The sequence below is a fragment of the Hippopotamus amphibius genome, chromosome 10 (assembly GCF_030028045.1).
Source record: "Hippopotamus amphibius kiboko isolate mHipAmp2 chromosome 10, mHipAmp2.hap2, whole genome shotgun sequence".
NCBI lineage: Eukaryota > Metazoa > Chordata > Mammalia > Artiodactyla > Hippopotamidae > Hippopotamus > Hippopotamus amphibius.
The window spans coordinates 105,956,070-105,978,354 of NC_080195.1; positions in this window are offsets into that span (position 1 = coordinate 105,956,070).

The window sequence follows — 22,285 nt, forward strand, 5'->3', positions numbered from 1 at the left end:
TTCTCATGATGCCCATTCTACCCGGTGTGAGGTGATACCTCATTGTCGTTTTGATTTGCATTTCTCTAATAAGTAGTGATGTTGAGCAGCTTTTCATGTGCCTCTTGGCCATCCATATGTCTTCTTTGGAGATATGCCTGTTTAGGTCTTCTGCCCATTTTTGGATTGGGTTGTTTTTTTGATATTGAGCTGGATGAACTGTTTACATATTTTGGAGATTAATCCTTTGTCTGTTGATTGGTTTGCAAATATTTTCTCCCATTCTGAGGGTTGTCTTTTCGTCTTGCTTTTAGTTTCCTTTGCTGTGCAGAAGCTTTGAAGTTTCATTACGTCCCACTTATTTATTTTTGTTTTTATTTCCATTACTCTAGGGGTTAGATCAAAAAAGATCTTGCTGTTATTTACAACAAAGAGTGTTCTTCCTATGTTATCCTCTAGGAGTTTTATAGTGTCTGGCCTTACATTTAGGTCTTTAATCCATTTGGAGTTTATTTTTGTGTGTGATGTTGGGAAGTGTTCTAATTTCATTCTTTTACATGTAGCTGTCCAATTTTCCCAGCACCACTTATTGAAGAGGCTGCCTTTTCTCCATTGTATATCCTTGCCTCCTTTGTCATAGTTAGTTGACCATAGTTTATCTCTGGGCTTTCTATCCCATTCCATTGGTCTATATTTCTGTTTTTGCGCCAGTACCATACTGTCTTGATCACTGTAGCCTTGTAGTATAGCCTGAAGTCGGGAAGCCTGATTCCACCAACTCCGTCTTTCCTTCTCAAGATTGTTTTGGCTATTCGGAGTCTTTTGCATTTCCATACAAATCATAAAATTTCTTGTTCTAGTTCTGTGAAAAATGCCATTGGTAATTTGACAGGGATTGCATTGAATCTGTAAGTTGCTTTCGGTAGTATAGTCATTTTCACAATGTTGATTCTTCCAATCCAAGAACATGGTATGTCCCTCCATCTGTTTGTGTCATCTTTGATTTCTTTCATTAGTGTCTTATAGTTTTCTGAGTACAAGTCTTTTACCTCCTTGGTTAGGTTTATTCCTAGGTATTTTATTCTTTTTGTTGCAATGGTGAATGGGATTGTTGCCTTAATTTCTCTTTCTGATTGTTCATTGTTAGTGTATAGAAATGCAAGAGATTTCTGTGTGTTAATTTTGTATCCTGCAACTTTACCAAATTCATTGATTAGCTCAAGTAGTTTTCTGGTGGCATATTTAGGATTTTCTATATACAGTATCATGTCATCTGCAAACAGTGACAGTTTTACTTCTTCTTTTCCAATTTGGATTCCTTTTATTTCCTTTTTTCTCTGATTGCTGTGGCAAGGACTTCCAAAACTATGTTGAATAGTAGTGGTGAGAGTGGACATCCTTGACTTGTTCCTGATCTTAGAGGGAATGCTTCCAATTACTTTTTAAGAAAAGAAATGCATAGCATGGGAAATATAGTCAATAATTTTATAATAACTTTACATGGTCATGGTAAGTAGCTCTATCATGGTGATCACTTTGTAATCTAAATTTGTATAGAAATATCAAGTCACTATGTTGTACAACTGGAATTAACATATCATCATAGGTCAACTATACTTCAATTTTTAAGAAATTAATATTTTCCCTTTCTTTTTCTAGCCTTCCATAGATTCTATGTAGAACTCTGGCTAGAAAATATGGTCTTAAAGGATGACAACCAATTGCATTTGCCAAAGAAAACAAGGAAACGACACACAGATGTTTTCTATTTTAAACCAGAGGAAGCTTTCATGGCTGATCACGTCGGGAGGGCTCCAAGAAGCTGTGCAGAGACGCAACACTAGTGGTAAGAACACAGGAAGCTCCCAGCCAACCCGTAAGTCACATCAGTGGCCCTCCTCAGTCCTGCCCTAGCATCCTGTGTGCACTACTTCAGCACATAACAAAAAATAAATAACAGTTTTATTGAGATATAATTCAGTTACCATACAATTCACTCATCTGAAGTGTAGGGTCCGAAAGTTTTTAGTGTGTTCACAAAGTTGTATGGCCATCATCACTGTCTCACTGCAGAACACTTTTAATCACCCCCAAAACAGTCCCCCTACCCATCAGCAGCCATTCCCCACTCCTCCCATCCCCTCCCAGCCCCAGACAACCACTAATCTACTTTTTGTATCAATGGATTTGCCTATTATGGACAATTCTCATGTAAGTGAAATGATGTCCTATGTGACCCTTTGTGACTCGCCTCTTTCACTTAGCATGTTTTCAAGGTTCATCCATGCTGTAGCATGTAGTGATACTTCATTTCTTTTTATCACTGCATACCATTCCATCGTATGGGTTTACCACATTTGTTTATCCATTCATCAGCTGATGGACAACAGCATTGTTTCCACTTTTTGACTAATATGAATAATACAGCTATGAATATTTCTGTAGAACAGGTTTTTGTGTAGACATGTGTTTTCAGTTCCTTTGGGTGTATAACCATAACTGGAATTGCTAGGTTAGGACGATTTTATGGTTAGCTCTTTGATGAACTGCCAGACTGTTTTCCTAAGCAGTTTAGCACCTTTTAACATTGTCTTTTCACAGGGTTGGTTTCACGCTGTTAGTTATTAAAGTGGCGGGACGATATGCATGACTTCCCCAGCACTTAGAACAGCAAAGGGGCTACTAGATGCTTGCTGAGACTTCTGCCGATTTAGAGTTCTTTGTTCTTTAGGGACCATCAGTCCACTAATGATTTCTACACTCACAGTGAGACAGAGACACATTCTTTGGGTAAAGCTTTACATGCTTTTATTCCCCTCCCATGCTAACGTGCCATTACCTCTTCCTTAATTAGTCTCTTTCCTCTTATAATTGCTGCTGCCAGCCCTCAGCTGGCCCAGAGCTGTCAGGATTTCTTTTCGTGGGTTCTATGTCTTCATCTGCCTCATTCATACTCAATGGGAAAATGATGGGATAGGGTGAGGGGGGTGTAGACTGGGTTAGGGAATTAAGGGAGGAGGAAGGAGGGAGGAAATGCCCAAGAATTGAATCCCATGGATTTGAGAGATACACCCTATTGGTTTTCCTTGAAAAGGGCAGAGAATGAACATTCAAAGAGAGGAGCGCCTAGTTAGCTGGCTCTGTATGTATCAGTATTGGATAAATTTCATTATTACTTGTTCAACTAAATATCTCCATCCCCAGCAAACCCCCCTAAACTCAAAATTATCCTCTGGGCCATGGTTAATGGATTCTCTACATTATGAGTCAAACTGGAGAATTTCATGATCTGAGGACCCTGATCTGCTCATGGGGTTCCTAGTGCTTCCTTCACCCTCACTCCGCTGGCCCCTCTCAGCACCTCACCCTGTATTTCTCACTGGTTCACAGTCAAATCTGCCAAGTCGTCTAGCCTGGGAGCCAAGAGTTCCTTCCAACGGGCCCTTAACTAGCCTCGTCTCTGGCTTTGATTTGCCCAGCAGCCGCTATCACCCCATCTGTGCTTTCCTGTCTGAGTTGCTTTGATGGTGAGGCCAGATGCAAAAATAGCAGGTGAATAGTTTTGCTTCCTCTTAGTTCTCCACTTACAAAACACCTTCCACCCAAAGCAGACAGCCCACCCTGTTTGTTCTTCCTGCTGCAAATGTGGCTTCTCAGAAGCACACTTCTAGAAGATTCTTGGCTCATCCTGGTGCTGCGGTCTCAATGGCATCCTCGTTAGAAGGTTCTGGTCACTAACACTTGCCTAGAGCTGTGTGCCCACCTTGAACCTTTAGAACGGATCCTCCTTGAGTCTGAGCTCAAAAAACTTTAATGGGTAAACATTATTTAGTTACACGCCTCTATCTTCATGTGCTGCCTCTTCCTCTGATGAGGAAAACTTGGAGTTCATAGCTTTATGCCTGCTCGCCTTTGTTTGAAAACCCTTTGCACATAACCCCTAGCAACTCCCAAGCTCTGTAACCTGTAACCGATAGAAATTGAGTAGCCAATCAAATAACCCAATCAATTAATGCCAACTGTAGCTATGTGTTTTAACCTATATAAGGAGAGAATTCACCTAGAACGGGGCCCAGAATTTTGGAGCGTCAGCTCATCTGGGTCCGCTGGCTCAATAAACCTGAGTTCTCCAACCCTCCAAGTGTGGTGCTTGGTTTCTCGTGGGATCGATTTCTGCAACACCTCTACTGTGCCTTGGTGACAACCTTAATTTGTTCTAAAACATTTGGAAATGACCTTCTTACAGTCTACAATTTCAGCACCTCTCAGCTTTTCCATGTCTGGGCCATCATTTCCACTTTGTCCACATGGGCATCAACCAATCATTCAATTGCGGAATCATTCAGGCAGCAGGATGGGGTAGGGTGGTAGATTGAACAATAGCCCCCTAAAAAGATATCCAGGTCCTAACCCCTGGAACCTGTGAATGTGACTTTATTTGGAAAAAGGGTCTTTGCAGATGGGATTAAGTTCAAGGTTTTGAGATAAAGACATTATCTTGGATTATCTGGGTGGGCTTTAAATGCCTTGTGTGAGAGGCAGGGGAGATTCCGTGGATAGCAGAGGAAGAGGTGATGTGAACACAGAGGCAGAGATTGCAGTGATGTGGCCCCAAGTCAAGAAATGTCTGGAACCACCAGAGCTGGAGGGAACAGATTCTCTGAAGGAGCACTGCCTTGCTGACACCTGGATTTCAGACTTCTGGTCTCCAAAACCATGGGAGAATTATTTGTTGTTTTAAACCACTCAGTTTATGGTAATTTTTCAAGGCAGCCACAGGAAACTAACAGAGTAGTGAACAGCTCTGTTGTTTTAACCTGACCGGTGATAACCTCTTTTTAATGTTTAGAATGGGGAGGAGGGTGAGCAGCTGATCGTATATGAACCTGAAACCACGCTTGTGGAGATCTCATCCACACGAATGAACCTGAATGTGAGTGGCACGGTGGAATTAAGTTCACACAAGAGTATGGGAAAGCATGGGGTCAGGGGACTCAAGACCAAGCCCGTCAAGAGTCCCAAGCTCTAATTCCCATAGCGTATTTATTGAGAAAATGCATTCTAGCATTCTAGATTATACATCACGATAACGGACATCACGAGGTACATGCTTCAATTAGAGAAAAAGGCGGAACACCTTGTTTTTTATGATTACTAGGGGAGATAGCTGATCTTTAACTTGGAATTGGAGCCTGGCGCCATCGGGCTATATGACTGCTTTATCTCAATGGTTTTCCTTGAGGCTAGTTCTGCTTTCAGAACTGCCTGCAGCCATGTAGCCGGTCCTGTGCTCTCAGGATTGTTACTCCAAGCCATTGTCCTCTGTGTCCTCTGTGTCCTCTGTGGTTCTCTACACACCCTCTCCTCAACAAGGTACTTACCTGAGGGCTGACTGCATGCTGTCTTGTATCTCAACTATAGTTCAGACAACACTCAAGTCAATCCACTTCCTGAAAAAACAAAAAAAAAATAAAAAGGGAAAAGGGAAAAAAAAAGTCTGTCTCATGCAACAAAGATTCAATGTGATTTTTTTCTCCCTGAGTCAAGTTCATGTTCTGTCTCCTGGCTGCCTTACCACTCATTGTCTGGGCCAAGGAGACACCAAACCCTGCTTTAGTTTCCACGCCCATCAGAACTCGTCATTCAATAGCCACTAACATACAAGCTGGCTCATCCCTGTGACTAAAAAGATGCTCAGAAAGTTAAAGCTATGAAGGTAAAGTCTCTGAGCAGGAGAAATCTGGGCAAGGACAGACTCTAGATTGGATTGAGCAATTTTACAAAAAACGGGAAACCCAGGGCAACTGAGACTTCCTTTCCTTTGAGGGTGACACTGCGCTCTTCCCTGATGGAACAGGAGTAACAGCCAACCTGTGTGCAGATCCTGTTCTAAGCACTTCCACGTTTTTATTTAATTCCCATGACAGCCCTTTGAAGCAGATACTATTATTTGCCTCATTTCTCAAAGGTTGAAACTAAAGCACAGAGTGGTTAAGTGACTTACCTAAGATCACACAGGAAAGAAGGGACAGAGCAGGGATTTGAAGTTAGGTAGTCTGGCTTCAGAGTCTGTACTCTTAGCCACCTATGCCAGGCAGACTCTGAGATGGCCACCCCTGCTCCCCATCTCTTGGTAGTCACACCTTTGAGGAATCCCCTCCCCTTGAGTATGGACAGTACCTATGACTTAGTAGATGCGGCAGAGGGGACCAGGTGCTGCTTCTGTATTTAGGTTGCAGGTGATTGTGGTTCCCATCTTGCTGGCAGGCTCTCTGTAGTGCCTTCTCAGTTTGTACGCTTTGAGGGTAGAAAAGCCCACGTGGGGACTTCCCTGGTGGTCTAGTGGTAAAGAATCACCTTCCAATGCAGGGGCCACAGGTTTGATCCCTGGTTGGGGAATTAAGATCCCACATGCCGAGGGGCAACTAAGCCCAAGCGCCGCAACTACTGAGCTCATGCACCTCAGCTAGAGAGAGAAAACCCGCCCACCACAGTTAGAGAGAAGCCCGCCCACGGCAACGAAGATCCCGCATGCTACTACTAAGACCTAATGCAGCCAGAAAGATAAAAATAAATTAATTAATAAAATATAAAAAAGAAAAGCCCACATGGCAAGGACCTGAGGCCGCCTCCAGTCACTAGCCAGCAAGGAACTGAAGTCCTCCTTCTGAGGTTGGAGGTAGGTGGACCCCTGGGCTAGACAGCTGGTGTTTGTCAAACGGAGTAAAATTGAAGCTTTGTTTTCCCTAGACACTCCAAGGACAAAGTTCGTGGCAAGAGCTGAGCTCTGCTGAAGTAAAGAGATAAGATGACCACTCCTGAGGTCAAGGAAAACTTCCCTGGGTGCACATGCCCAGGAAGGCTCCTTGGGGGTCAAAAAGGAGGGGTGCCACCCCATAATAGGTGATGTCAAGCCTCCCACAGGCCTCTGCACTGGACTCCATCTTGCTGGAAAGATGCACAGGCAGATGGGGGAGGACCTTAGAACAGGTCAGATGTGGGGAAAAAAATGAAATAATTGGCCAAAGATAAACAAAGGCCTGGAAGAACTACCCTATGTAAATGATTTTGCCTCATTCAGGACACCCACACTCTTTCTCTCCCGGTGTGCATTTCTGCCTTGCCTCTGACTGAAATATATAAACTGTTTCTCTGTGTGCTCTCCCATATGTTGTGCTGTGTCTCTAATAATAAACTTCGTACCAGTTTTTATAGTTTTTGCCTCCTTAAAACATTCTTGCTTTCAAACGGGGGCAGGAGCCAGGGCCATTTTACTTCTAGCCTCTAGCACCTGGTGGTCTAGCAGCTAAGATTCCTGGTTTTTCATCCAAGCTACCCAGGTTCAATTCCTGGGCAGGGAACTAAGATCTCTCTACAGGACCGCTCACTGCTGTCTCTTCGAGATCCTAACAGCCCTAAAGAAACTAAATTCTGCCAACAACCCTGTGAACTTAGAAGTGGCTTCTTCCTTTACAACACAGGGCCATATAGCCAATATTTTATAACAACTATAAGTGCAGTCTAACCTTTAAAAATTGTGAATCATTGTATTGTACACCTGTAATTTATATAATATTGTACATCAACTATACATCAATAAAAATATAAATTAAAGAAAAAGTAGATTTTTCTCCAGTGGACCCTCATCCTGGCTGGCACCTTGAGAGACCCTAAACAGAGGAGCAAGTCAAGCTCTGCCTGGATTCCTGAACCATAGAAACTGAGATAATAATGTTGTTTTACATTTGGGGTTATTTGTTATGCAGCCTTAGATAACTGATACAACCCCCTGGGGTTGAGTCCCACATTAGCCACAAGCCCACTGATCATGCACCATCCTGGGCCTCAAGTTCCTCATCATCTTTGTGAGAGATGGGTTTGTCTCATTCATTCACTCAACTATTTACTGAGCAACTATGTGGTGCAGAACCAGAACCAGATGCAGTTCTAGGTGCTGGAGATACAATAGAGAAGGAAATAGAGTCTGCACCTTCATGGGGCTTATATTTTAGTGAAGGGAAGTCGATGTGATAGTTAATTTTATGTGTCAACTTGACTAGGTCACAAGGTGCCCAGATATTTGGCTAAACATTATTCTGATTGTGTCTGTAAGGATTCTGGATGAGATTAACACTTGATTAGATAGACTGAGTAAAGCAGGTCGCCTTCCCCAATGTGGAAGGGCCTCAGCTAATTGACTGGAGGCCTGAATAGAATGAAAGACAGAATTCATTCTCTTTGCTTGACTGTTTTCGAGCTGAGTCATTGGGTTTCCTCCTCCACTTAGACTGAAACTTACATCATCAGCTCTCTTGATTCTCATATTGGAATTACACCAGAGTTCCCCTGGGTCTCCAGCTGCAGACAGCTGATTATGGGACTTCTCAGCCTCTGTAGTCACATGAGACAATTCCTACAATAAATTTCTTTATATATATAAAATAATATATATACACATACACACAAACATATATATGTACATACATGCATAAGAGGGTGAGTCAAAAATTATCTGCACTCTGGCTGTAGAGTTTATTTTTACTAACTTTTAGAAAAGACAAATACATCATTTTTCAACATAATCCCCTTGCTTTTCAATACATTTTGTCCATCTGTCAACAAGCTTTTGTATTCCCTCATTAAAAAATATTTTAGGCAGAGCTGTGAGCCACGGCACTGCTGTCTTCACTTTATCAGAAGTGAATCTTTGTCCTCATAGGGCTCCTTTCAGGGGACCAAACAGGTCAAAGTCTGATGGAGCAAGATCAGGACTATAGGGAGGATGCTTTAACACCTCAAAATGAAGTGTTTGCAGAGTGTTGCCAGTGTGGGCAGAAGCGCGTGGACGTGCGTTGTCATGCAAGATCACAACACCCTTGGATAGCAGTCCTCTGCGTTTAATCTGAAGTTTAGGCTTCAGCTCTTCAATAGGCATCTCGCTTTAACGAGCACTGTTGATTGTTGAACCTTTGAGCCATGGCTGATTTGCAAATGATTTGCCACATAATCCACTATCACTCATCTATTCGACAGAATCATTTCAAGTGTACACTCAATGTTGTCATCAGCCGTGGATGTGGACAGGCGTATGGCTCCTCCTTGACGGCTAACACTTGTGCAAACTTCCTATCCATTTGTACACACTTCTTCACAACAAACACTTTCTCCATATTGCGCACAGAGTCTTCAATAAATAACAGCACCAGGTTCACCCTCAGACCACAAAGAGCAAATCACTGCACGCTGCTCTTCTTTTGTGCATATCACAAGTGGGGCATCCATTTCCGCTCGCACCGCAGTTACAAATGAACCTGAACCGATGGAACACGCTCACACCTGCACAGCAGTGGCTGGGGAGACAGTAGCCTTGAATGGAAAGCGCTAATAAGACAGTGAGGCCAAGAGAAGTTTTAATATAACTGCAGCGTGGATAATTTTAACTCACCCTTGTATACACATATATACACATATATATATATATATATATACATACCTATGTGTACATATATACACGTGCATATATAGGTATATATACATACACATATGTATGCGTGTGTGTGTGTATTATATCCTATTGGTTCTGTTTCTTTAGAGAAATACAGTAGACAATGGCAGACATGTAAATAAGTCATATGGCATATTGCTATAGGGAAAAACAAAGCAAAGGATTGTGGACAAGGAATGCTGGGAGGCAGGAGGGAGATGGCAGATGGCCTCAGTGAAGATGAGACATTTGAGCAAGAGACCTGGAGGAGGTGAGGGAGCAAGAGCTGCAGCTATCTGGGGAAGGGCATTCCCAACAGAGGGAACAGCACGTGCAAAGGAGAGTGCTTTGCATGAGCAAGGACGGGCAAGGGGGCCAGTGGGGCCACAATGGAGAGAGCCAGTAGGGAGCCAGAGGGGACACAGAAAGTCCTCCAGGTACCACAGCCAACAAGTACTGGACTGAGACCCGGGAGGTCTGAGTCCAGAGCCCGAGGTCTTAATCACCTCCCCTCCCTGCTTCTTCTTCTGAGGATGCCCTGTTGCAATGCCTTGCAGATTGAGAAGTATGCGATGATTCTACTGCAGGGATGGGAGGGAGATTCCACTCTTTCTCTACACATATACACAGAAACTCTCTTCTCTGCCCTCCATTTAAGCCTCTATTAACTGACTTGCCCCAGTCCAGTGTACAACTTAACTTCCGAGGTCTGCTGGGAAGCTCAGAGCCAGTAGGGGACTTCCAATTTCCTTCCTCGTTGTGTGTTAAACAAGAGTCAGTTGTTTCAGTGCCAAGTTGCCTTGCATGTATGTTTATGTTTTTGCTCCATTTGAAAGAAACAAAACTGGAAATCAAAAGTGATTTCTAGTATGGTGTGGTTTGTGCTAGAATGACAATGTAAAACTCCACACAGCGATTCCATACTCAGCAGAAAGGCCTCAGCCCCTCTTCATGAAAACCCAGCCAATTGGACACATCTCTTGATCTCCATTCTTCCCCTAGGAGGGCAAACAGACCTCAACTCAAATCCCAGCTGCGTCATTTTCCAACCAACCTCTTTGAGGAAATGACAAGGTATTAAGAGTCTGCTTCCAAGTGGAGAAAACTCCAACCCAAGTCACAGAATAGAAAAGCAGAGACTCACATGTATTATAGTGGAAGAAGAGAAAAAAATAGACAAGAGACGTTGACAAATATTTGGAATCTGAAAAGTCAATAAAGGAACAGTACTTAGCAGAGTAGAGAGACCTGGAAATTAAATATCTAAGGAAGGGGCTGCCCACGAGAAGCCAGCCGGTTAAGAACGAGGATCCCGCAGAGAGGCTCCAGAAATGGATGTGCCAAGCACCCCGGGAGGCAGGACCACAGGATGAAGTTGGAAATGGGGGAGTTGGTCATGTATATAAATCAGTTTTTAGTCCCCCCATACCCCTTCCCAGCTTGCAAACAGTCAGCTACCCTTCTTCAAATCTCACTGGCTTATTCTCTTCAAAAAATTGAAAAGTTAGGGAAGTACGAGTATCACCCTCGAGGCTGGTGGGAGTGAGGCACTGTGTCTAGGGGACTGAGCTCTACAACCCAGGAGACTCCAGCCCTCTTCCCCAGGTCCTGTTCCAGGTCGCTACCAAACAGGCATAAACCATCTCTGCCTTCCCCCAAGCAGGAGACCTCTTCTCTTAGGAAACTGGCCATAGCCTGAGAAAAAGCCTGCTGATACCGGAAGCTGGGGATCTCCTCCAGCCCTGCTGCCCCTCCATCAGCAAGCCCCACCCGTGCACACAGAGCGTCCACACATCCCTCAATACCTGTCTTAAAAGCGAGCAGACAGCGAGGACACCAAACATGGGAGGAGAGACCGACCAAGACTAAGGGCACAAAAGAAGTCAGAGGAAATGGAAAACATGCGCAAAGCTGAAAATTATGTGTTTTTAAATTTTTTTATTTTATCTTTTAATAAATTTTTTTATTTATTTGGTGCATTGGGTCTTTCTTCGTTGCTGCAGGCTTTCTCTAGTTGCAGAGAGTGGGGGCTACTCCTTGTTGCGGTGCTTGGGCTTCTCATTGCGGTGGCTTCTCTTGTTGCGGAGCACAGGCTCTAGGCACATGGGCTTCAGTAGTTGTGGCACGGGGACTCAGTAGCTGTGACTTGTGGATTCTAGAGCACAGGTGCAGGAGTTGTGGTGCATGATCCCAGTTGCTCTGCAGCATTTGGGATCTCCCTGGGCCAGGGCTCGAACCCGTGTCCCCTCCATTGGCAGGCAGGTTCTTAACTACTGCGCCACCATGAAAGTTCAAAAATTATGTTTTTTTTTAAAATCTTATAATTAATTATCTCAGAGAAATTTGAGAAGAAATTGCATCTGTAAAACAGAAAAAAAAGTGCAGTAAAAAGAACAATCACAGACTAAGAGCTCTTAGATTGGACAATATTTTAGATGAAATAAAATCAAACTAATATTTCTGGAATAGAAGTTATGAATCATCACACAAAGATTAAAACTCTGAATGGATTGACATCAGTTTTGGTAACATTTTGCAGCAAATAAAGGCAGGTAGGGGCATGCCACCAAAGAGGGACAAAAAAAAAGCACTTTTGGTTTTCAGAGCTTTTTGGTTTTGTTGTTGTTGTTTTATCCCTTTTCAAAAATTTTTACTGAAATATAGTTGATTTACAATGCTGTGTTAGTTTCAGGTGTATAGCAAAATGATTCAGTTAGATTCTTTTCCGTGACAAGATATTGAGTGTAGTTCTCTATGCTATATAGTAGGTCCTTGCTGGTTATTCATTTTATATATAGTAGCATGCATATTTTCACCCCAAACTCCTAATTTATCACCCACCCCTCCACCTTTCCCCTTTGGTAACCATAAGTTTGTTTTCTATGTCTGTGAGTCTATTTCTGTTTTGTGAATATGTTCATTTGTATTGTATCATTTTTTTAGACTTCACGTGTGAGTGATCTCATATGGTATTTCTCTTTGTCAGAGCTTTTTGGATTTGGAGGATTACATGTAAGTGCTGTGGACAGGTATTTATTACAGAGTTTTTGTAACAACCATCAAGGTCATGACATTATAGTCACAGCTCTGATGGTCTTAGGTCATCACACACTTTCTGAGGCACAAAACTGCTGTGCTTGTGATTTCAGTTAAGGCTCCAGTTGATGCTCCACACTTCTCAGGGCACCACAGAGATGAGCTTGCCTGCTTTTCTCTCTGAGAAACTGGTGCTTCAGTGATCAGAAAAACTACATTAGTTGCTCTTGGTAGAGACCCAGGGAAAAAGTCCTCATTTGGACTCCATAATTAACTGTGAATGAGTCGGCCAGGTATGTGGGGGGAAAAAAACTACTATTGCTTTTATTCTTTTTTCCTGGAATTACTTTATTGTGGTGATGGAAGGAGACATCTCTCGAAAGAGAATGTGCATCACTTAAAAAAATACAGAAGGACTTTCTTGGTGGTGCAGTGGTTAAGAATCTGCCTGACAATGCAGGGGACACGGGCTCGAGCCCTGGGCCGGGAAGATCCCACATGCTGCAGAGCAACTAAGCCCGTGCACCACAACTACTGAGCCTGCGCTCTAGAGCCTGTGAGCCACAACCATTGAGCCCACAAGCCACAACTACTGAAGCCCGTGCACGAAGAGCCCGTGGTCCGCAACAAGAGAAGCCGCCACAATGAGAAGCCCACGCACCACAATGAAGAGTAGCCCTTGCTCTCCACAACTAGAGAAAGCCCACACGCAGCAACAAAGACCCAATGCAGCCAATAAAAAAATAAATAAAATTTTAAAAATATATATTGGAGCAGTAATTAAAAAAGAATATATTTGAAGAATTGATATTGAAAAAAGCTTTATTTTTTTTGAAGGTACCACGCGGCATGCACGATCTCAGTTCTCCAGCCAGGGATGGAACCCGGGTACCTTGCAGTGGAAGCAAAGAGTCTTAACCATTGGATTGCCAGGGAAGTGCCTTGAACAAAGCTTTAAATGCTACACTGAAGATGAAGTTTTCACTTAATAAGTGCTGCTATAAAGACCTATTTTAAATTCATTAACTGATACCTTAATATCGAACTTCAAGTTAAACTTAAGTTTACAGCATAATTTTACACAAAGCAGAGCTATTGAGACACTGCTGGCAGGAACACCTATTACACTATTTGTACTCCAAATACATCCCCAAATGAGTTAAGACTTCTCAGGAAAAGTCAAGGAATATATCAAATACTTCCCCTCTAAGAAATAACGAGTTTGGATTTTTTTCCAAGTTAGAAAAAAATGTAACTTTTTTCTCAGTAAGCAAATAACGTGACATAATTCAAAATCTGTATATGATATTCCTAGATGATTCCATATTTAGTAATATTAGCAATATGCACCCACACCCAAACACATACAACAGAGAGATTTTAGGAATCACAAAATATCTCTTTTACTGAACATTTAAGTTTATTTTTTTAATATTTATTTATTTATTGGCTGCACTGGGTCTTCATTGCTGCACATGGGCTTTCTCTAGTTGCAATGAGTGGGGGCTACTCTTCATTGCGGTGTCCGGGCTTCTCATTGCGGTGGCTTCACTTGTTGCAGAGCACAGGCTCTAGGCGTGTGCTTCAGTAGTTGTGGCACATGAGCTCAATAGCTGTGGCTTGCGGCTTCTAGAACCCACTTAGTTGCTCCGCGGTATGTGGGATCTTCCCAGCCCAGGGATCAAACCCGTGTGCCCTGCATTGGCAGGCGGAATCTTAACCACTGCGCCACCAGGGAAGCCCCTGAACATCTAAGTTTAATTTAGGTATTTTGAGGTCAAGCCTTTTTTGCAAAGTACCATTATAAACCAAATTAAGGTTTTTCACAGCATTTGTATGTTTGTTTCTTCCAGTTTTGTTGAGATAAAATTGACATACAGCACTGTATAACTTTCAGGCGTACAGCATAATGATTTGACTTATATGCATCATGAAATGATCACAGTTAAGTTTAGTGCATACCCACCATCTCATATAGATACAAAGTAAAAGAAATAGAAAAAAAATATTTTTTTCCTTGTGATGAGAATTCTTAAGATTTACTCTCTTAACTTTCACGTATAGCATACAGCAGTATCAGTTAAATTTATCATGTTGTACATTACATCCCTAGGGCTTATTTATCTTATAACTGGAAGTTTGTACCTTTACTCCTTCATCCAATCCCTCCTCCACCATCACAGTTTTTTCCCTCTACAGCACTTCCCTTGGTTCAGTGTATGTGATATACCACTGTACAGAGAGGTGCTCTCGAATCTGTGTGTCCCCCCTCCCTCAGTCTCTGCTCCCTGGTCCAGGCCCTCATGAAATCCCCTCTCCTTGGGCTGAAATACAGAGACCAAACAAACCAGCAACTAAAGACAAAGTAGCAGAGCACAACAGTAAGCCAGCTACAAGGAAGGGATGGGGGGAGCATGCTAGAGGAATGGAGAAGAGAAAGAAGGGAAAGCAGATGGAGGGAGAGCAATTTTGTTTGATTCATCGGTTTCCCGAGACTGAAATTTCTGAAACCGTGGGGATTAAAATGGGGGAAACATCATTAAAAATCAATGAACAGCTATAAGATCCAGCAATCCCACTCCTTCATATTTACCCAAAAGAGTTGAAAGCATGTCCACACAAAAGCCTGCACACCTAAATTTACAGCAGCTTTAATCATAACTGCCCAAACTTAGAAGCAACCAAGACATCCCTCAGTAGGTGAACTGGATAAACAAACAAATTCAGGCAATGCAATATTATTCAGCAATAAAGAAATGAGCTATCAAGCCATGGAAAGACATGGAGGAAACAAACCCATATTACTTAGTGAAAGAAGCCAAACTGAAAGGCTACATACTGCGTGATTCCAGCTATATGACATTCTGAAAAGGGCAAAACTATGGAGACAGTAAACGGATCAGTGGTTGCCGGGGTGGGGGTGGGGGGTGGCGGTGGGAAGGGAAAGAGGAATAGGCAGAGCACAGATGATTTTCAGGACAGTGAAACTATTCTGTCTGATACTATAATGGTAGATACATATTACTATACATTTGTCAAAACCCATCAATGTACAACACCAAGAGTGAACTGTAATGTAAACCATGAACTTTGGGTGATAATGTGTCAGTGTAGGCTTATTGATTGTAACAAACAGACCCCTCTGGCGTGGGATGTTGGTAGTGGGGGAGGCTGTGCAAGTGTGTGGACAGAGGGTATATGGGAACTCTGTACTTTCCAATCAGTTTTGCTATGAAGCTAAAACTGCTCTAAAAAATAAAGTTCATTAATTTTTTAAAAATCATGAACATTGGGAAATAAGTTTAAGTGGGAAAAGTAAATGCAGAATGACTTTATTAAATCATCTCATATTCTTGCCACTAGTGTAGGGCTTAATCAGAGTTCTAATAATCAGTGCAATTGGCGGGCAAGGACTAACTTAGTCATCACTGTGTTTCTCCCATCCTCTAAAGGCTCTCTATAAATGTTTGCTTTCTCCCATTTAAATGAGGAAGTTGAAGACTTGTGGGTTGCTTTTGAGTCAAAAAGCCAGTAGGTGCTACTGTTCATCAGTCATTAGTCCATTGTTTAGACTTGGAATAAAGGTGTGTCACCTCCAGGTGAGTCTGCAAACTGCCAAGGGGGTGGGAGGAGGCTGGCATTACCCAAGGACAGGTAGATACCGTGACATCTCCTGGAGCCAGAACACCTATCCTTTGTAAGACGCTGGTGTCACCAGAGAACCCTGGTGAATGCAGCAGTTTTCAGAAGCCATCTTACTTTGGATTTTAGGAAGTCAAGACTTGGAAGTCAAGAGGAGAAATTACTCTTAAGAAGGAGACAACCATTTCTTATGTATGGCTGTCCCCAGGCCCTTGTGAAGTACAAATTACTAACACAGAGAAATCAAATGTACCAGCACAGCGACTGAACCTGCACTGTGAAAATTCTCCATCACTTGCAGTGCCTTCAAGTGTCTATTGTAAGCTGTCCTGGGAGGGAGATCTGCTGGCCAGGAGTGTTGCCAGCTGCTTTGTATACATCCTGGGGTACCCGTTGAGTAGACCTTGGTTTTCTTAGAAAACCGAAAGGCAAATCTCTGACCTCTAACCAAGTTATCCTTAAAACTGGAGATGATCTCAGAGGTATTTCACTCTAAAACACATAAATTGTGGCAAATGAGTGGTGTTCTCCATAGTACAAAACTTCAAATGTCACTAATTGTGTCTGTGTGTACAGGATCAAACACTTAGGTGCACTAACAGCTTTATGATAAATTGTCTAAGAGCCACAGCAAGAAACAAGAAAAGCTGACCCCAAGAATTTCCCAGACAGAAAGGAGAAGGCCAGCAGGGAGGCTCCCCATAGGCTGTCATGGTCACTTGGTGACAGCAGTCAGACCCTCTCCTTGTTCCAGGCTAAGCGACCAGCCCAGCCAAGGCCACCATCCTCTGGTGCCTTCCTGCCAAGAGCACCCCTGACCCACCTTTGGTACCGAGCCATGAAAATCAGATTTCCTTTGGGAAAAGAGGGTGACTCCCACAGTAGAATATTCTTGAAATTAACTGAATTCACTCTGACATCAGGAAGAGGTGACCCCACACACCACACTCAGGTCTCTTCCATGACTCTACATCCTTAAATATGACGAGGGTGCAGCAGAGAGCAGCAGGGGCTGAGGTTGGAGAGGAAGGCAGGATGGAGAGGCAGGCAGGATGGAGAAAGAAGCCAGAGAAGAAGCCTGTGCCCAGCATGGAGGAGCCTGGGTTCCACCTGAGTCATCGTAGGTCCACATCCTGCAGCTGGTGGAGGGGCTGTGGGAGGGGCTGGGACTGGAATGGGAAAGGTAGCAAGAGGTCCTCACTGTAGGCAGGCTGGAGATAAAGATGGGTTTGGGGGGAGGTGGGGGCAAGAGAGCAGTGGAGGGATTTGAGGAAGCAGAAACAACAGACTGAAAAGGAGAAACCTAAGCCACAGCCCAGGCTTCTGGCTTTAAACAGCTGGAAAGAAAGGGGTGCCATTTCCCTAAGGGAAAACACCAGGGAGGGAAGGAGCAGCTATCGGCCAAGCTGAGAAACCAAAACATCCATCCTGACCGCGCTGAGTGTGAGATGCCTGTGAGATAACCGAGGCGAGATGCCAAGTCAGTAGCTGGGTGTATTAGCTAGAAGCTCAGAAACAGTTCTGGGCTAAAGACATTGGCATCAAAGACACAGTGCTTTTAAACTGCTGTGACTGTATGAGATCACTTGGAGAGCAGAATCAGAAGAATAGAATGCCCAAGGGAAGAAAGGGGAGCTTCATGAAAGGGCATGAGGAGAAATGGCCAGATGAGTCAGAGAAAAAAACAAGAGTGTAGTGTCCTGGGAACTGAGGAAAAAGGATTCTTCTAGAAGAAGGAAATGGTCAACTGTGTAGAAGATGATAAACTAGGTAAAATAAGGACAGGAAATATAATAGACATAGTGTCCCAGAAGCCGTGGGAGACTGTAGTGGACATTGTAGGGTGCTACCCAGATCCTCCTTCAGGACAAGAGGAGCTGAAGGAGCAGCTTTGTGCAAGCTTCCACTTCCCCCAGGGGCAGTTCATGCCAATGCCTGCTTCAGGCAGGCGTACAGACCCAGCCCTGCCTCGACTCCAAACAACTCTGAAGCATCACCCCGCATCCAGAGCTCCCTGAAGGTTTGGCTGGCATTTCTGTTGTGACTGCCTCAGAGTTCAGCTTCTCCCTCTGCCCAATCCTACATTCCTCACTCCTTACAAGTGTTGTTCCCAAGACCATTCCCAAATAAATTTCCCACCTGAGCATCTGTTCAGAGTCTGTTTCCAGGAAACCCAGCCTAAGACAGAGACCTTAGCAAGACCTGTCTCAGAGGAGTGATGAGAATAGTTCCAGGTTTCAGGGAGGGGAGGAGTGAACGGGAGGGTGTGGGGAAGTGGAGACCATGGGCGTAGGCACCTCCTTTAGAAGTATGACTTTAGGACTCAGAGAATTGCATCAGTACCTGGAGGAGGGTGAGAAAGTCAAGGGTGGGGTATTTTGTGTGGTGATATTACATCATGATTGTAGACCGCTGGATGGCCTGGTAGACAGGACGCCGAGGAGTCTAGCTCCCGCACCAAAACCTGACGTGTGATTTTCAGGCCCGACTATAGGTAATTACAAGGCTTTACCTGGCAGGCCCCAGGGGAAGCTCCCTCCCTGCATCAAACTTGGTGACAGCCAGGCCCTGAAGTCTCTGACGGGAGCTGCAGTCCAGGACTCATGTCCCTGGCCAGCCATGCTGTTACACACCTGCGCTCCCAGCCCCGGCACCTTCATCCCTAAATGTCGCCACCTGAGGTCTTCAGGTGCCTCTGCTAAGGACCCTTAGGAGAGAGGCGGGGAAAGCCTTGAGGCACTGTTATCCGCTGGGACTTGCACCCAGTACTTTTCCACCCTTGCCCTCCCTTCTCTCCCCCGTCAGGTCCAGGTCCAAAAACTTGCGAGAGCCTTTGACTCAGGCTCCCTCCACAGTGAGCGGACCCCCACTGATCCCTCTGATCTTGAACCAGTGTGTGTTCCATGGGGAGATATGGAACAGGGTGCCTCTTGCTTATACCATCACGCTGAGAGACGTAAACCTCACTGCTACTCTCATCTGGGGCTTGTTGCTTCCATCAGCTCCTCCTGGCTACTACCTGGCAGCTCAGCTCTCTCTCTCCAGCTCAGCAAACACTGATGATACCCATGAGAGCAGGATTGATGCCCTTGGAAAGGACAGGAGAGCGGTGGCAGGACCTAGAGCCCTGGCCCTGTTTTTGGGCAGGAGGACAGAGAGAGGACAGCGTGAATCAGCTTGGGGCAGGGGGGTGGAATTCAGGAAGTCTGGTGTCTCCTCTTTTCCCAATGAAGGTTATCAGCTAAAGGACGGAAGAGAGGAGTTTGGGGGAGAAATGAGTAGACGTGAAACAGTCCTCCATGGCAGTGAGAAAGCGAGCTCACCTGAAAAAGGAGCGGGCTAACCGGGCAGTGTTGAGAGCCTATTTGAAAAGCAGAGGCAGAATATGTTCAAAGTGCCTAGCTTGGTGATGGGCAAATAGCTCTGTTAGATGGGACAAGGGCTGGAAGAGGGGGGGAGGAGGGATGCTTACCTGTTGCTGTGTTGCTAGTTTCCACAGCAGTCCTGGGAGAAGAGGACCCAGCCAGTATGAGAACCTGTGTCCAAAAGCGACTTAGGTGCGCCCAGTGGAGCAGCTGAGGTCCCCAGGCAGGGAAATTCAAACGCCAAATTGGCTGGCAAAATACAAGTAGTAAAACTCCAGCCACACCCACTCAGAGATTACAGTTTGTATCAGAAAGTCAAGTGTGGCATCCTGGCTTCTTTCTCTTTTTGCTCCTCGGGCAGCACCAGCTGATGGGGAATCGCTAAGGTTGTTCTACTGAAAACCTGAAATTGCCCCAAGTGGGCTGCCCTGAAAGGCCCCATTATCTTGACTGTACCCGCTGCCCTGGAGGCCTTAAGTGTCCCTGAGGTCCTGAGCAGGCACAGAAGTAGCTGAGGCCTCCTTATTGTAAGTCTTAACGGTTACTGAGAAATAAAAATCATTGTCTCGATCCATTGAATTGACCATAATCGGTCAACCCAAACCAGGTCCTTCTTGGGACAAGCAGTTGCAAAATGGCTTATATTGGTTGCATCATAAACACTTACGTAATTAGACACAGTATTTAATCAGCCTCCGCTTTCAAGATAAGACCTTCAAACAGGATTCTTTTTCAAAGAATTACAAGATTGAGGACATAAAAAAAAAATCAAAGCAAAACTGACCGTTTAGAGCCGATAACCTGGGCAGGGTCTCACATCATGAACAAAGTCTATCCGAAAAAGATAAAGAGCCTATTCTGCCTGGACAGAATCCCTCAGATGGTGGATCCAAGTCGCCTGTTCCTGGTTCTGAGCTTTCAACTGATAAACCGTATTGGTCATCCTAAACAGACTAGTAAAGGTCACTCTGATTCTCTAGGTCAGGCAAATGAAGTTGTAATCTGATCTATCAGTCAGGGATCTAACAGGAAAGAGATGACACATTCCAATAGAGGCACTGAAGAGGACAGCCTGAAGGGACTATTTATAGCAGGGTGGGCGGAAGTAAGGGAAACCAACAAGGAAGAATACAGTAGCATGAGGCTGGCAATAGTGTGGAGCTTACGAACTGCAGACCTGGAGGGGGATAGGAGGAACCATTACCCCAGAGAGAGTAAGGTTCAGCCAACAGGGTCTGTGGCCAACCCAAAGAGACCCTCCAGGAAGGAATCCCACCTCAATATCCCCCACCCTCCAGTCTCAGGCTGATGCCTCCCCACTGGCAGAACCCAACCAGAGTCAGAAGGTAAAGGACTCCATTGATGCATTTTATACAAAGTATCTCCCAGGGCAGATGAGGGAGAGAGTGGATCTGGAGGGGGTAAATGGAGGGCTCCAGCATCCCAGTTATGAATAAAGCTGCTATACAGATTCATGTGCAGCTTTTAGTGTGGACATCAGTTTTCATAAGTTTTAAGTAGCACTCTGAGTGACAAATACTTGGTTTGTTTTATAAAACCCACTCCTAGTTTGGAACCCCTTTCCCAGAGGCTTCAAGAGCCAGGCACGGGTGGGAAGGAGTCAAGGGAGGGGGTGGATATGGGGATATATGTATAAATACAGCTGGTTCACTTTGTTGTACAACAGAAACTGGCACAACAGTGTAAAGCAATTATACCCCAATAAAGAGCTTAAAAAAAAAAAAAAAGAGCCAGGCACAGCTAGATATGCTCGCTATTCAAAACAAGGAAGGAAGCTAGTCATTATTTGACCCTTAGTTGCTAGTGTTATGTATGACCTCTCTGGCTCCTCACAGCCAGCCTGAGATGGGTGCATTTTACAGATGGGTGAGCTGAGGTTTGGTCCTTCCATTTCTGTGTATTACCCAGTGTTCTCTTAGAATCTTGGACTCCCAGTGCTGGAAGGAGAATTAAACATTGCCTAGTTGAATCCCTCTCACTTTATAGATGAAGAACCAAAGGTTTACAGAGCCAAGGACATGGCCAAAATCTTGGAGTTATCCTTTCCTCCTCTAGTTCTCTCTCACCCCGAAATACAATCCATCACCAAGGCATGTATCATTTACCTTCAAAATAGATCCATTACGCAGCACTTCTGCCCACCACCATTGCTTCTACCCCAACCAGGCTTCCCTCACCAGTCACCTGGATTACTTTTTCTGAAAGGGTGCCTATCTCCTCTTCATTTAGTTGTTTTTCTGGGGTTTTATCCTGTCCCTTCATCTGGTACAAAGTCCTCTGCTTTTTCATTTTCTCTATCTTTCTGTGGCTGTAGTTTTCAATTCCACAAGACAATATACTGCTGATACTGCTTGATACTGCTGTCTGCCCTCTTGTGGAGGAAGCTATCTAGGAGGCTTGTGCATGCTTCCTGATGGGAGGGACTGTTGGGGGGTAGGGCTGGGTGGGCAGAGTTCAGTAAGACTTTAATCTGCTTGTCTGCTAATGGGTGGGGCTGTGTTCACACCTTGTTGGTTGTTTGGCCTGAGGCTACCTAGCACTGGAGTTTACAGGCTCTTTGGTGGGGCTAATGGTGGATTCTGGGAGGGTTCACGCCAATGAGCACTTCCCAGAACCCCTGCTGCCAGTGCCCCTGTCTCCTCCGTGAGCCACAGCTGCCCCCCACCTCTGCAGGCAACCCTCCAACACCAGCAGGTAGGTCTGGTTCAGTCTCCTATGGGGTCACTGCTCCTTCCCCCGGGTCCTGGTGAGCACACTT